Below are 15081 nucleotides of genomic sequence, written 5' to 3'. Positions count from 1 at the left end.
CGGAAAAACTGATATATGTCGCTAAAAGGCATGTTTATGCTGCTTCACTAAAGCTATTTGATAAGTTGAAGGTTGCAGGACACGTAATCAGATTGTCTTACAAGTCCAATATAATGCACAACCAACCGCACAACATGACCAACCACACAGGAGCTGTTTCCACGACAAGTACATCCACACACGCCAACCAACTAAACAACCATCTCACGTAAATACTATGCGCTCAAGTTAAACGACAAACTGCACAACATGTCTGCATTCAAAAACAACAAAGTTGTTCAAAAGACTTGTACAAACGTTTCAACCTGCAAGACAATTGGGCAGGTTGATCCACTGGTTGGATCTAGCAAACAACCCATTATCAGATGGTCGTCTTGTTGCTTGCCAGCCATACACATGCCCAGCTTTCTTCCAACAGACCAAGTTTAGAAGATAGTTGAGCAGATTATTTGGACGTGTGTGCAAGCTTTATAAATAACTAATTGCTGTGCAAAGAAAGTAGAGAAAGCTCTCTGGCTTTCCCCCTGGTTACAAAATTGTTTACACAGCTTACTATAGCTGAACACAATCTGATAATTTCAGTACTCTAACTGCACTGTTATCAATTAGATTATGTGTGAAGCAGAGAAATTACTATTAACCCTTCCAGTAGCTTATAAATCATTTACATCCTTTCCCCCCAATAGTTTTATGTTGTGTTTAATTCTTTAGACCAGTGTTGTCCAACTGGCGGCCCGCGGGCCGCATTCGGCCCACCAGGCCTTCTGCTGCGGCCCCCTGCTGTGGCAGTGTTGGCCCCCGAGTCCCCAGAGTTGAGGGGACTTTTTTTTTCCTTTTCCCCCATGCCTCGGCTGCTATAATAAATTTACAGCCCCCCTCCGCTCCGCTCTTCCCCCCCCCCATGCTGCCGCCGCCTCACCTCATATCGGCGGCAAGCAGGAGATAGGAACCAGACAGACCAGCGCACGGCAGCCACACAGGGGACTTTAAATGCTGGACGTGACCGATGATGTCACTTCCTGCATTTAAATTCACCCCGCGGCTGCCGTGTGCTGGTCTGTCTGGTTGCTATCTCCTGCCCGCCGCTGATATGAGGTGAGGCGGCGGCGGAAGCATGGGGGGGGGGGGACGAGGGGAGGGGGGCTGTAAAATGTAGCAGCCGATCTGAGGTGAGGCGGCGGCGGCAGCACGGGGGGGGGGGGGGGAGCCGAACGAGCAGAGTGGAGAGGGCTGTAAATTTACTTGATAGCAGCCGATCTGCTGCTGTTTTGTGGTAAATCTGCAGCCAATCCTGATTCCATTTTGTGAGTAAATCTGCAGCCAATCCTGATTCCATTTTGTGTGTGTATCTGCAGCCAATCCTGATTCCATTTTGTGTGTATATCTGCAGCCAATCCTGATTGCGTTTTGTGGGTAAATCTGCAGCCAATCCTGATTGCGTTTTGTGGGTAAATCTGCAGCCAATCCTGATTACGTTTTGTGGGTAAATCTACAGCTATTCCTGATTACGTTTTGTGGGAAAATCTGCAGCCAATCCGGATTACATTTTGGGGTAAATCTGCAGTCAATCCTGATTACATTTTGTGGGTAAATCTGCAGCCAATCCTGATTCCATTTTGTGTGTGTGTATCTGCAGCCAATCCTGATTCCATTTTGTGTGTATATCTGCAGCCAATCCTGATTACGTTTTGTGGGTAAATCTGCACTTCTGCAGCCAATCTGATTGCATTTTGTGTGTATATCTGCAGCCAATCCTGATTACATTTTTGTGGGTAAATCTGCAGCCAATCCTGATTACGTTTTGTGGGTAAATCTGCAGCCAATCCTGATTACGTTTTGTAGGTAAATCTGCAGCCAATCCTGATTACGTTTTGTGGGTAAATCTGCACTTCTGCAGCCAATCTGATTGCATTTTGTGTGTATATCTGCAGCCAATCCTGATTACGTTTTGTGGGTAAATCTGCAGCCAATCCTGATTACGTTTTGTGGGTAAATCTGCAGCCAATCCTGATTCCATTTTGTGGGTAAATCTGCAGCCAATCCTGATTCCATTTTGTGTGTATATCTGCAGCCAATCTGATTGCATTTTGTGTGTATATCTGCAGCCAATCCTGATTGCATTTTGTGGGTAAATCTGCAGCAAATCCTGATTACGTTTTGTGGGTAAATCTGCAGCCAATCCTGATTACGTTTTGTGGGTAAATCTGCAGCCAATCCTGATTACGTTTTGTGGGTAAATCTGCAGCAAATCCTGATTACATTTTGTGGGTAAATCTGCAGCCAATCCTGATTCCATTTTGTGTGTGAATCTGCAGCCAATCCTGATTACGGTTTGTGGGTAAATCTGCACTTCTGCAGCCAATCTGATTGCATTTTGTGTGTATATCTGCAGCCAATCCTGATTACGTTTTGTGGGTAAATCTGCAGCCAATACTGATTACGTTTTGTGGGTAAATCTGCAGCCAATCCTGATTGCGTTTTGTGGGTAAATCTGCAGCCAATCCTGATTGCGTTTTGTGGGTAAATCTGCAGCCAATTTGATTGCATTTTATGGGGAAACTGCTGCTAGATTTTTTTTTCCCCGGGGGGGGGGGGGGGGATTGGTCTTCCGGCCCTCCACCATCTGGCCTGGACAAAAACCGGCCCTCCATGCCCGCGAAGTTGGACAGCACTGCTTTAGACCATCAATGTTGAAGGTTGATTGCACATAAAGTGATGGCATATTTCTACACTGTAGTATTTTCTCAGGTGATGTTTTTTTTTTACTTTCTGTGACTTGATTTCCCCTGGAAGATTGGTTATTTACAGAACCCTATCGATTAATATCCTTGTCATGATCGCTGCTGCAGCAGATATTGATGGAAGTAGTAGTGCTGCAGCTCAGGCAGTTCTGATCTCAAGCTGCATAGCTTTGTCTGCCTTTCCCTGCTGTCAGCTTGTGACTGATTACCATTCACCTGTGTGGGAATCTGCATGTCTGCTCCCATTGGATGACCTCAGTATAAAGATCTGCTTCCTGCAGGACTCCTCGGGTTTTCATAGCTTCAGTTTAAGCCTGTCTTGCTGTCGCTTCAGCCCCCGATCGTGTTTCTTGTTCTAAAGATACTTTGCTGGTTTTGCATCATATATTGGTTCATTGCCCATATATATGCATACCAGCACGTTTATTATTTTCCTTGTATTCGTGTTACGTTGATACATCAGTGACGCTGATATATACGTACACGAACTGTTTATATCCTGTGTTCAGCTAGTCAGTTCTAGCACGTTGATCACCCGTGCTGAGCTAGTTATCCTGTTCCTGGTCCTGTTTGTGGATTGCGTTCATCTCTGCGAGGAGATAACGAATCCTTCTGAATCCTGTCCTGTTACCGTTTGTGGATTGCGTTCATCTCTGCGAAGAGATAGCGAATCCTTCTGAGTCCTGTTCCCTGTATCGTTCCAGTCCTAAGTCAGTGTTCCTGCTTATGTCATATATCGGTTCATTGCCGATATATACATATGTTAGTCAGACGTTACAAATAGTTTCATTGATAGCTGTAATTGTAATACGCTAGGAAATCATACTTATTGTATATTTATCTGTGTTACATTCATCTATCTTGATCCTGCTATTTCCTGACTATCCTGTCCTGTCTTTGTGAGGCACGCCATCGCCGCAACGCATTGGCTGCCTCATTCCAATCTGTTTTATTGTGGACGCTTGCTGTCACTAAGTAGTGGCTAATTAAGCAAGCGTTCATTCTGACTACCTGTCCTGATTTCCTCAGTTCTGGTTTATGCGCTCAGCGCTACTTTGCGCTGAGACGTTATAGCGAAAGTATTGTTTGTGGCTGTCGGATCTGCACTGGCTCTGTGCGCCACAATCTCCTATTGGAGTCAGTCCTCCCCTCCACTATACTAGGGATAGCCTGTTTCCTTGTGCTAGTGTGTGTACCTCCTTCACGTCAGCTCATGCGTTGCATGCTGACTGTGGAGAATACACCACCAAGCCTTACATTATGAAAACCCCATTACCAATCCCCATTGTGGGGGGGATTCCCAGAAAGTATGACACTGTTAATTATGGTTCCTGTTCCTTCAAGAAATTTGAAGAACTTAACTCTGAAACATAAAATGAGTTTTTCTCTGAATGTGCCAGGTTCCTGGCCAATCCCGATCTCCAAGCGACTCCTGTTTCAACCTGGGCACTCCAGCTAGTTTATATTTTGTTTAAAGGGCAATTGCTTCAGTGGGCATTTGATGTTCTCGATCATTCTGATTTGAAAGAGAGGCCACTGGAATTTCTAGCGTTTGTAATCCATAACTGGTTGCGCATAGATCCATTGCCTTTTCCTCTAAATGAACTCCTGGCAGCAGGCCAATCAGCTGCCCCTTCAATTGTTTGCAAAAATGATCAGCAAGCAGAGAGTGTTCCTGATAATTTTCCTGCAGCCTTGAATAAATCACCAAAAACAGCAGGGTCTAAGGCAAAACGCAAACGTTCTAAGAAACGTGTCCGATCTGCAGAGTCGTTATCCTTAGCGACTGAGACCTATAATGAGATTCTGCCATTAACAGATAATGAAATGCAATTGTCTTTCAGGGGAGTTAAATGGACTTATGAAACTACTAATGAACTTTCATCACTGGCTAGGGAAAATAAAGATTTTTGTTTAAAAGAATTATCTGAGTATGATTATGAGGAGATATTACAGAGTATTGAACAAATCAACTTATTTGTGAAGCAAGGAAAGTTTGCATACACTACAGTTCAACACTTGCTACAGGTATTGGAGATTCTTAAGAATAAGGAATCTGCCAATCACCTGCTAATTAACCCAATATATGTCCCTGCCACAATCATATCTGCAAACTGTGATCTGCCTGTTAAGTATGCTTGGAATCCTCCATTTGAGAAAGGAGAGATGGAAGCTCTGGTCAATGAATGGAAGAATGATTCAAGTTCATTTTGTCAATTTTACAGTGCAAAAAGTGAATTAGTATTGAATGCATGCATTAAGTCTGCCTATAACCTAATAAAAACTGGTGTGTGTGGGTATGACTTTGTGGCTCCATTGATCGATGTGTGGAAAATGATTTTGGACGATTTTTATGCGATTCAATCAGTTGATACCAGGGAAGACACACTGTCAATTGGAGACTGTCCCACTTCTCCAGTTACTGAGTCCCTGCCATGTCTTGTGAATGTTCCTGTAACTCCAGCCTGTACCATGGATAACTCAGTGTTACTTCCCAGTAAAACAGAAGCCACTGATACTTTCTTAACTTTGCCCTGCACAAATTTCTCAGCAGAGAATCCAGAGGTCCTGCTGACTTCTGAGTCCAGCCTAGCCAGTACTCATGAGTCTTTGTTCAGTGAAACAGACACCAGAAAAATCTTGCCTGTCTCTGCAAACACTTCTGCAGAAATTACCTGTGTTAAAGAGAATCTGTATTGTTAAAATCGCACAAAAGTAAACATACCAGTGCGTTAGGGGACATCTCCTATTACCCTCTGTCACAATTTCGCCGCTCCTCGCCGCATTAAAAGTGGTTAAAAACAGTTTTAAAAAGTGTGTTTATAAACAAACAAAATGGCCACCAAAACAGGAAGTAGGTTGATGTACAGTATGTCCACACATAGAAAATACATCCATACACAAGCAGGCTGTATACACCCTTCCTTTTGTATCTCAAGAGATCATTATACACAGGCAGTGTGCATAGAGGGGCCAGGAGGGGGGAGATGCATCACAGAACCACAACACTGAAGAACTTGGCAGCCTTCCAGACACAGGGTGACAAATCTGACAAGAGAGAGATAAGTTGATTTATTACAGAGATGGTGATAGTAGAATGTGCTGCAGTAAGCCAGAACACATTAGAATAGCTTTTGGAACTTGTAGGATGATAAAAAACAGGATGTAATTTTTGTTACGGAGTCTCTTTAATAAAGTGCAACTCCTGTCTGATCCAGCACATGCCAATAGATGCACTACATCAGTTTCCGAGTCCCAGCAATCCTGTCCAGAAACCTCAGAACCCCAGCATCTGAATTTTCCAATTTTACAATTGAATGGTGATTCAGATGCGCAAACATTGTGTTTTGATCTTCCTGTTTCTACACCTCACTCTAGTTTCGTGAATAACTCAGAGCGTCTGCTATGTGAATCCGAAATCGCAGAATTATTACCGTGTTCAGAAAATGTTCCAGTAAATTTGCCCTGTACCATGAATTGTGCAGTAGATCTCTCCAATGAAACTCAGGTCACAGAATCATTATGCTGTCCAGCAGGTGCTTCCATGGTTTTGCCCTGCAATATGGACTGTTCAGTGATTCTGTCCAGTGAAGCTGTGGTCACAGAGTCTTATGCTTCACCCAGTACTTTGGATACTTCAAACCCTCTAGCAGAGGAGTCTGAGGCACTGCTTACCTCAGTTGGTGTTGCAGTAATATTCACTTGTCTAGCAGCTGTTTTGGAATTACAGTCTGCTCTAATAAAACTTGATGAATTTCTGCCCAGCAAAGCAGAAGCCATTGAAATATTGTCCTCGTCAGCAAGTGTGTTAGATACCTTGCCCTGTACACAGTCTGATTTAACCAATGTTGTTGAGTCCCTCTCCAGTGTTGTAACAGCCGAGGAATTCCAGCCCTGTCCTCTGAATGTTTCAGAAGTCTTGCCCTGTAACATGGATAATTCTGATTCTCTGGTCAAAATAATAGAAATCTCAGAATTTCAGTCCGGTCTGATGAGTGTTCCTGAAACCCAGCCCTGTATCCTGAAAGATTCTGGTTCTCTGGCCGCTGTGGCAGAGGTTCCAGAGTCCCCTTCCTGTCCAGGGAATTCCTCAGTTTTGCCTAGTCCAGTGGGGGCTGCTGCAATACTGACTTGTTCTGCAGCGCCTCATGAGCTCCAATCCAGTGTATTAGATGAGTCTCTGTCCAGTCCAGAGGTAGTTGTGGAGTCCCTATCTGGTTCAGTGCATACATCAGAAGATTTGTCCTGTCTTGTTAGTGCCCCTGAATCTGATTTGTTACTGACTTTGCTGGAATCAGCGACATCTAAGTCTGATCCTGCATTCTCGTGTAAAAGTCCAGTAGTTGCGAAGTCTAGTCATGATGATTTTTTTTGGCCAGTCCTGGTTTTGGTCCTGTCTTGGCTGACCCTGAGGCTCACAGTTCCTTGACATGCCCAGAGGTTTCTCTTGTGCCAGTGTGCCCAGATGTTCTTTGTGTGCCAGAATGCCCAAGTGTGTCTAAGGTGTTAGTGTGCTCTGATGCTTTCTTAGTGGGAACATGTTCTGATGTTGCCAGTCTGCCTGCATGCCCAGAGATGGTTCTGGTCCCTGAAAGCCCTGATCTTGATGTTTGTCCTTGTGGCCCTGACTCGGGAATTGCCCTAGGTTCCATAGGGGTTCTTGATAGTTTTCCATGTGAGCCTAAGGGGCGTCCTGACCTATGGGGATCTCTTTGGAGCTTCAAGGTGTTCTGGGAGGTCTCTGAGAAAACTTGTCCTGGTGCCTTGGACTGGTTCAACAGTGGGTTTTGTGTTGGTAAAGACAGTCCCGGTGGGCATTGCAAAGGCTTTGGCATTTTTGAGCGGTTCCTGGAAGGCGGTGGGTATCGCTCAGGGAGTTTCGGAGGGCTTTCTTCTGGAAATCGTGGTTCTGATGGGTGTCACACTGGGGCTTGTAGTACTGATGGGCATGGTTCTGTAGGTTCTGGTTCTGATGGGTCCAGTCTTGTGGGGACTGATTCTGGAATTTGGTCTTGCCGGGCTGTCCCGGTCATCATGAATTATCAGTCAGACTGTTTTGTTGGCAATTTCAGTTTTGAAAAGCGTCTGGAATCCGCTTTTAAGGGCGGGGGTACTGTCATGATTGCTGCTGCAGCAGATATTGCTGGAAGTAGTAGTGCTGCAGCTCAGGCAGTTCTGATCTCTTTCCATGCAAGCTGCATAGCTTTGTCTGCCTTTCCCTGCTGTCAGCTTGTGACTGATTACCATTCACCTGTGTGGGAATCTGCATGTCTGCTCCCATTGGATGACCTCAGTATAAAGATCTGCTTCCTGCAGGACTCCTCGGGTTTTCATAGCTTCAGTTTAAGCCTGTCTTGCTGTCGCTTCAGCCCCCGATCGTGTTTCTTGTTCTAAAGATACTTTGCTGGTTTTGCATCATATATTGGTTCATTGCCCATATATATGCATACCAGCACGTTTATTATTTTCCTTGTATTCGTGTTACGTTGATACATCAGTGACGCTGATATATACGTACACGAACTGTTTATATCCTGTGTTCAGCTAGTCAGTTCTAGCACGTTGATCACCCGTGCTGAGCTAGTTATCCTGTTCCTGGTCCTGTTTGTGGATTGCGTTCATCTCTGCGAGGAGATAACGAATCCTTCTGAATCCTGTCCTGTTACCGTTTGTGGATTGCGTTCATCTCTGCGAAGAGATAGCGAATCCTTCTGAGTCCTGTTCCCTGTATCGTTCCAGTCCTAAGTCAGTGTTCCTGCTTATGTCATATATCGGTTCATTGCCGATATATACATATGTTAGTCAGACGTTACAAATAGTTTCATTGATAGCTGTAATTGTAATACGCTAGGAAATCATACTTATTGTATATTTATCTGTGTTACATTCATCTATCTTGATCCTGCTATTTCCTGACTATCCTGCCCTGTCTTTGTGAGGCACACCATCGTCGCAACGCATTGGCTGCCTCATTCCAGTCTGTTTTATTGTGGACGCTTGCTGTCACTAAGTAGTGGCTAATTAAGCAAGCGTTCATTCTGACTACCTGTCCTGATTTCCTCAATTCTGGTTTATGCGCTCAGCGCTACTTTGCGCTGAGACGTTATAGCGAAAGTATTGTTTGTGGCTGTCGGATCTGCACTGGCTCTGTGCGCCACAATCTCCTATTGGAGTCAGTCCTCCCCTCCACTATACTAGGGATAGCCTGTTTCCTTGTGCTAGTGTGTGTACCTCCTTCACGTCAGCTCATGCGTTGCATGCTGACTGTGGAGAATACACCACCAAGCCTTACAATCCTACAAGGTTAACCTCCATAGCCTCTGAGGAAGCGTTTTTTATGTGAAACAGCTGTCAGGATTGTTGACCCCACTGCTACCATGCTGTCTGTATGTGCTGGTAATTAACCACTTAAGCAATCTGGATGGATATATTTGTCCAAAAATCGCCACTCAAAGGCAATCTGGACAAATATATCCATCCAGCAGTGTTGCTGCCCTTGGTCACACGTATTTGCGTGCAGGTGACTCCTTCCCTGCCACTATTACAGGGGATTGATTGCTGAAGAAGAACCAGTGTTCCCCCCGAGGCAAATGATTCGCTGCAAATGAATCAAAATGCCTCCAATCAGGAGGTATTTGATTCATGAACCGTGAAATGTCAATAAAAAGATCTCACACTCCCTGGTATCTTCCAGGAGAGTGCTTAGCACCACCTAGTGGCCAAATAGTAAAATTAAAGTTCAAACGGAAAAAAACAAAACAATACACACTAAATAAAAACTGATTGGCTCCCCACCCTGCCTATTAACTAAAAAAATAAAAACACATGTTTAAAAAAAATAAGAAAAAATTACAGTTTAAATAAAAATACATAAATCATTACCTTAGGGACTAAACGTTTTGATATGTGTGTTGTGAAGGTATATTACTATATACCTTATTACCTTTAGCCTATATGGGCTTGTAATTAGTGATGGACACAAAACTGAAAAAATGCACCTTTATTTCTAAATAAAATATTTGCGCCATACATTGTACCAGAGAAATATTTTGAACATTGCAATAACCGGGATAAATTGGCAAATAAAATGTGTGAATTTTATCCACAGCAGAACATTTTATTTTAAAACTATAATGGCCAAAAACTGAGAAATAAAGATTTGTTTCCATTTTTTCGTTATTATTTCTGTTAAAATGCATTTACAATAAAATAATTCTTAGCAAAATGTACCACCCAAAGAATATAAATCATATAGGTGTAATAAGTAGTGATAAAGGTATTGGTGAATGAAGGGAAGGAGCGCTGACAGGGGAAAATTGCCTTCGTCCTTAAGGTGAAAACATCTGCAGGCTGAAGTGGTTAAAGTGGTACCATAGCAGCAACTGTGCCTCAATCTTCTCTTGCTATGCAAAAAGTGTTATAGTAAAACTCTTAGACAGCTTAGGTACTGAAATTAGTTATAAAATCACCAGCAATAGCTTTTTAGTCTTGATGCTTTTAATGAATTTGTAATAAATTTCCTGGATCCCACGTTGTTTTGTTATATGTTTTTTATGTTCTTTTAAGGTTATGGGTAAGGCAAACTAATGTCATTAAGCAGCATACACACATTTCCTCTATCCTTTATGTTATTTATTTCAATCAAGTGAAATAAACATGGGTTCATTCAATTGATACTATTGTAGCACTGTTAGCTACTGTTATCAACTGTGTTCAATATTATGTAATAGCTTTCATTTTCAAATGATTTGACAATATTTTTATAAACCGAAACATAAACAAGCTAGAAAATTACTTATAATAGCAAGCTATTTACCTGCTGCTTACCATACCAAATACAGCTTTGAGCACACACGTTTAGAAATTGCTACTTTAATAGAATACACAAGGTTTGTGTTTTAAATCATTTAAGAAAGGAATAAGGTAAGAAAAGAAGTAAAAATGAGAACATTTGCAGTTGTTTAAGATCAAAATGTCTTTATAACACAATACACTTGAAGTAAATAATAATATATCTCTATTAAGATTTGAATAAACAGCAACACGGCAGTGGATATACTGTGTGTATCCATTCTGACTGCAATGTTGAAAACCGTCTGTCACTGTATGCGGTAACTGCAAGTTTCATTCTACATCAGTTTTTGATTTAGCTATAGTGGTAGCCCTGGCATGCGGATGACTGAGCCACTTACAACTAGTCACAGCACCTAGTCACTAATCATTGCAACTAGTTGCTCACACAAGCAACTAGTAGTTGGGATTGCCATCAATTACAGCTTCATAAAAAGTTACTAAAGTCTAATTGCAGCTAATAGGTACTGTAATAAATTTCTAGCACACCTATACAACCATGTGACATGACCATCCCCGGGTGGGGGGATTAGGTTTGGAGAGAAGGCAAGCACATGGACAAACCATTGAGCCATTGGGCCACCATAGAAACACGTTAAAACAACACTCCCAACTGTTCCCCACCAATGCAGAGTGTCCCAGTATTTCTCTTATAGCAGCCCCCACCACCTCCCATAACAAAACCATGGCCTGACTCTTAATCAGCCCCCCCAACCCTTCTCCCAGCAAACTGTGGTCAGTTAATTATTATCCCACCTACAATTGTGCCCTCCCACATAGAACCTCCTCCACAGCCAAGCAGCCGAGAGGAGTGCTGCAGAGCAGCCAAACCATGTCACCAGTTGTGCCATCCTCTCATCTCCTTACAGCTATTGGCTCTGCTGGAGCATATTTCCCATGGCACCCAATGCATGTCATGTGAAATGCATCAGGGACCGTATGGAGGATGAAACAGCATGGCCGATAGCTGTAAGTATTGAACATGATGAGGCACTTGGTGATGCTCTGGTGTATGCTGCTCTGCATCATGATTGACCAGTTGAAGAGAAAAGGTCAGCACCAGATGTGACAGCCGACAGCTTCACACTTAATCCTCCCAACCTGGATGTGCTTCAGCAGTAATTTCATCAAATTGGAAGTAGATTGAAGACGCAGCACCAACTCCATGCAGTTAGGTTTATTGGATTAAGACAAAGGGCATACAGGCATAGGGGGTACAGACATCGGCCTTACAGCAGTTTCGCGGGGCTCCCGCTTCCTCAGAGACCAAAAGATGTCACAATGTCCTTACATTTTACCACACTTATATACAATAAGCATTTGGCACTTACCGCTCCCCACCATTGCTGAGGACGCCCATCGGCCCGCCGAAGACACGCATCCGTTCGTTTCCGGGAGTAGTCCCGCCCCTTCCGGGGTCACTAACCTCTTAGCCACTCAGCGCCAAGGACGTGATTACGTCATGCGCTAACTGCAGCTTGGAGGTGTGGAGCGTCCTGTTGCCAAGGCAACCCGATACCGGCGAAGGAAGGCCTCCAGGGCGTCATCAGTTTCCCTGGAAACCACACGCTTTTCCTGCGGCATAACGTCGCTCTAAGTATCCGGCAATTGTGGCCCCAGGGTACCCTCTTTCAATTTCTCGAGGGATGACAACTGTCCTATGGCATGGTGGGGAAGCAGCATCTGTAGCAAAGAAAAGAAGAGAAAAAAAAAAAAAAGCAGCAGGGCTAAATGAGAGAAACAAGCTGCATTGGCTCTTAGACGCATACTGACGTGTTGTAAATATACTAGATGGTAAAAATAATTTATAAATTTAGGATCATCCGCTTCCCACTTTGGGAATCTTAAATTATGCTTTTATACTGGTTGAATTGATTTTAATATTTGTACTTTTTTCTCTCTTCTTTTCTCTTCTTTTCTTTGCTACAGATGCTGCTTCCCCACCATGCCATAGGACAGTTGTCATCCCTCGAGATGACGTCTTCGCCGGGCCGATGGGCGTCCTCAGCAATGGTGGGGAGCGGTAAGTGCCAAATGCCTATTGTATATAAGTGTGGTAAAATGTAAGGACATTGTGACATCTTTTGGTCTCTGAGGAAGCGGGAGCCCCGCGAAACGGCTGTAAGGCCGATGTCTGTACCCTCTATGCCTGTATGCCCTTTGTCTTAATCCAATAAACCTAACTGCATGGAGTTGGTGCTGCGTCTTCAATCTACTTCCAATTTGATGAAATTACTGCTGAAGCACATCCAGGTTGGGAGGATTAAGTGTGAAGCTGTCGGCTGTCACATCTGGTGCTGACCTTTTCTCTTCAACTCTACAAGTACTGTGATTTGTCTAGGGGTAGATGTAGGTAAATCCATTCTCATCTCTTCCTCTTCACCATGCCATAGGACAGTTGTCATCCCTCGAGAAATTGAAAGAGGGTACCCTGGGGCCACAATCACCGGATACTTAGAGCGACGTTATGCCGCAGGAAAAGCGTGTGGTTTCCAGGGAAACTGATGACGCCCTGGAGGCCTTCCTTCGCCGGTATCGGGTTGCCTTGGCAACAGGACGCTCCACACCTCCAAGCTGCAGTTAGCGCATGACGTAATCACGTCCTTGGCGCTGAGTGGCTAAGAGGTTAGTGACCCCGGAAGGGGCGGGACTACTCCCGGAAACGAACGGATGCGCGTCTTCGGCGGGCCGATGGGCGTCCTCAGCAATGGTGGGGAGCGGTAAGTGCCAAATGCTTAGTGTATATAAGTGTGGTAAAATTTAAGGACATTGTGACATCTTTTGGTCTCTGAGGAAGCGGGAGCCCCGCGAAACGGCTGTAAGGCCGATGTCTGTACCCCCTATGCCTGTATGCCCTTTGTCTTAATCCAATAAACCTAACTGCATGGAGTTGGTGCTGCGTCTTCAATCTGCATGATTGACAATGGATAGAGAGGCCAGGCCCATGAACAAGCACAACACAGCCCAAGGACCAGCACAGGCTGCAAACTGAGAGTTGAGGACCCCTGCTTTGAGTACTAAACAACTCACTGCGTATACTCTTCCAGAGCAGGACATCAGCTGGAGAAAACTCAAAGGAACCACTCACCACTTCACTATAAATAAACCATTTAGTTCATTCATTGAATCAGAAATCCGTGATCAACTTTGATGCTGGTCTTCACTGGTAAAACCTGAAGCATCAATCAAGTTAAAATTTACCTATTAGATTATATGTGACACCTATTCTTATTCATGGAAGTGGCTGTCTGCCAAGTGCATTGATCTACGGGAGTCAATCCAAAATTAGATTCATGTTTCTTTCTACTTTATTCTGATGAAATTGAAATTGGATTGCTTGCTACAGGTCACCATAGCCTACACATCACTATTGTAGCAGATTGTATGTTATTAAACAAACTGAAAAGTATGTTTTCATGGATACTGATTATTTTTTTTAGCAATACCCAAAAGTAGGCCATTATTTTCCATCCATAGCTGTTCAGAGACATTAGGTGATGTCAAGCATACAGGAATAGTCCAAAGAAGGCTTATTAGCCAAAGCTTACTCTTTGTCTTTTAAATTAGGCAATAAATGGTATCATCCTGACTCAAAACATTTTGCTTTTACTGATCGCTAATGTGGTACAATACTCTACTGCTACTATGAAGCCGAGGAAGAGTGTTTATTTGTTACCATATTGTAAGCTTTGCAGAAACTGCTTACTAGTTTAGTGTAAAGAATGAGTCTTTACAGGTAAATGGTTTTGTTTAATTCAGGTAGTAGCAGTAGGGTATTGTACCGTGTTAAATTATATATGCTCAGCGCAGAGTCCAAAGACAAAAGACGAGTCTTCAACAAAGGATAAAAGTAGGCAAATCTCCACCACAATAAATATTGGGTTCACGGCACAGCTCTGCAATCATGGATACCCAAAAAAGGAAAGAGGCTTACCAGCTGGTGACAACCCACATTATAAGGTTGTATCAACGCTTTGGTAGGACATCAGGAAGCAACAGTCTGTCCAGGATCCACCAATTCAGCAATGATTCCTCTCACGAATGGATATCAGTAAACATCATAAAAAACAAACAAACGGCAACTCTAAGTGTAAACCGTTTAATATAGAGTTTTCATAGTAAAAACAGCTTAAAAATAGCATAAAAATAGCATAAAAACAAAACTTACATACGGGGCCCATGCAATGGGGACCCCGAGAAAGTTGCACGCGTGTATGGGTCAGCAGTAAAGGACAGTATGAAGGTGCCGCCTGTCTCCTTCCCAGCTGTTTTTACTATGAAAACTCTATATTAAACGGTTTACACTTAGAGTTGCCGTTTGTTTGTTTTTTATGATGTTTACTGATATCCATTCGTGAGAGGAATCATTGCTGAATTGGTGGATCCTGGACAGACTGTTGCTTCCTGATGTCCTACCAAAGCGTTGATACAACCTTATAATGTGGGTTGTCACCAGCTGGTAAGCCTCTTTCCTTTTTTGGGTATCCAT

Source organism: Hyperolius riggenbachi, chromosome 2 (genome assembly GCF_040937935.1).
Source record: "Hyperolius riggenbachi isolate aHypRig1 chromosome 2, aHypRig1.pri, whole genome shotgun sequence".
NCBI classification, from domain to species: Eukaryota; Metazoa; Chordata; class Amphibia; order Anura; family Hyperoliidae; genus Hyperolius; species Hyperolius riggenbachi.
Note: the sequence above shows the minus strand (reverse complement) of the source record.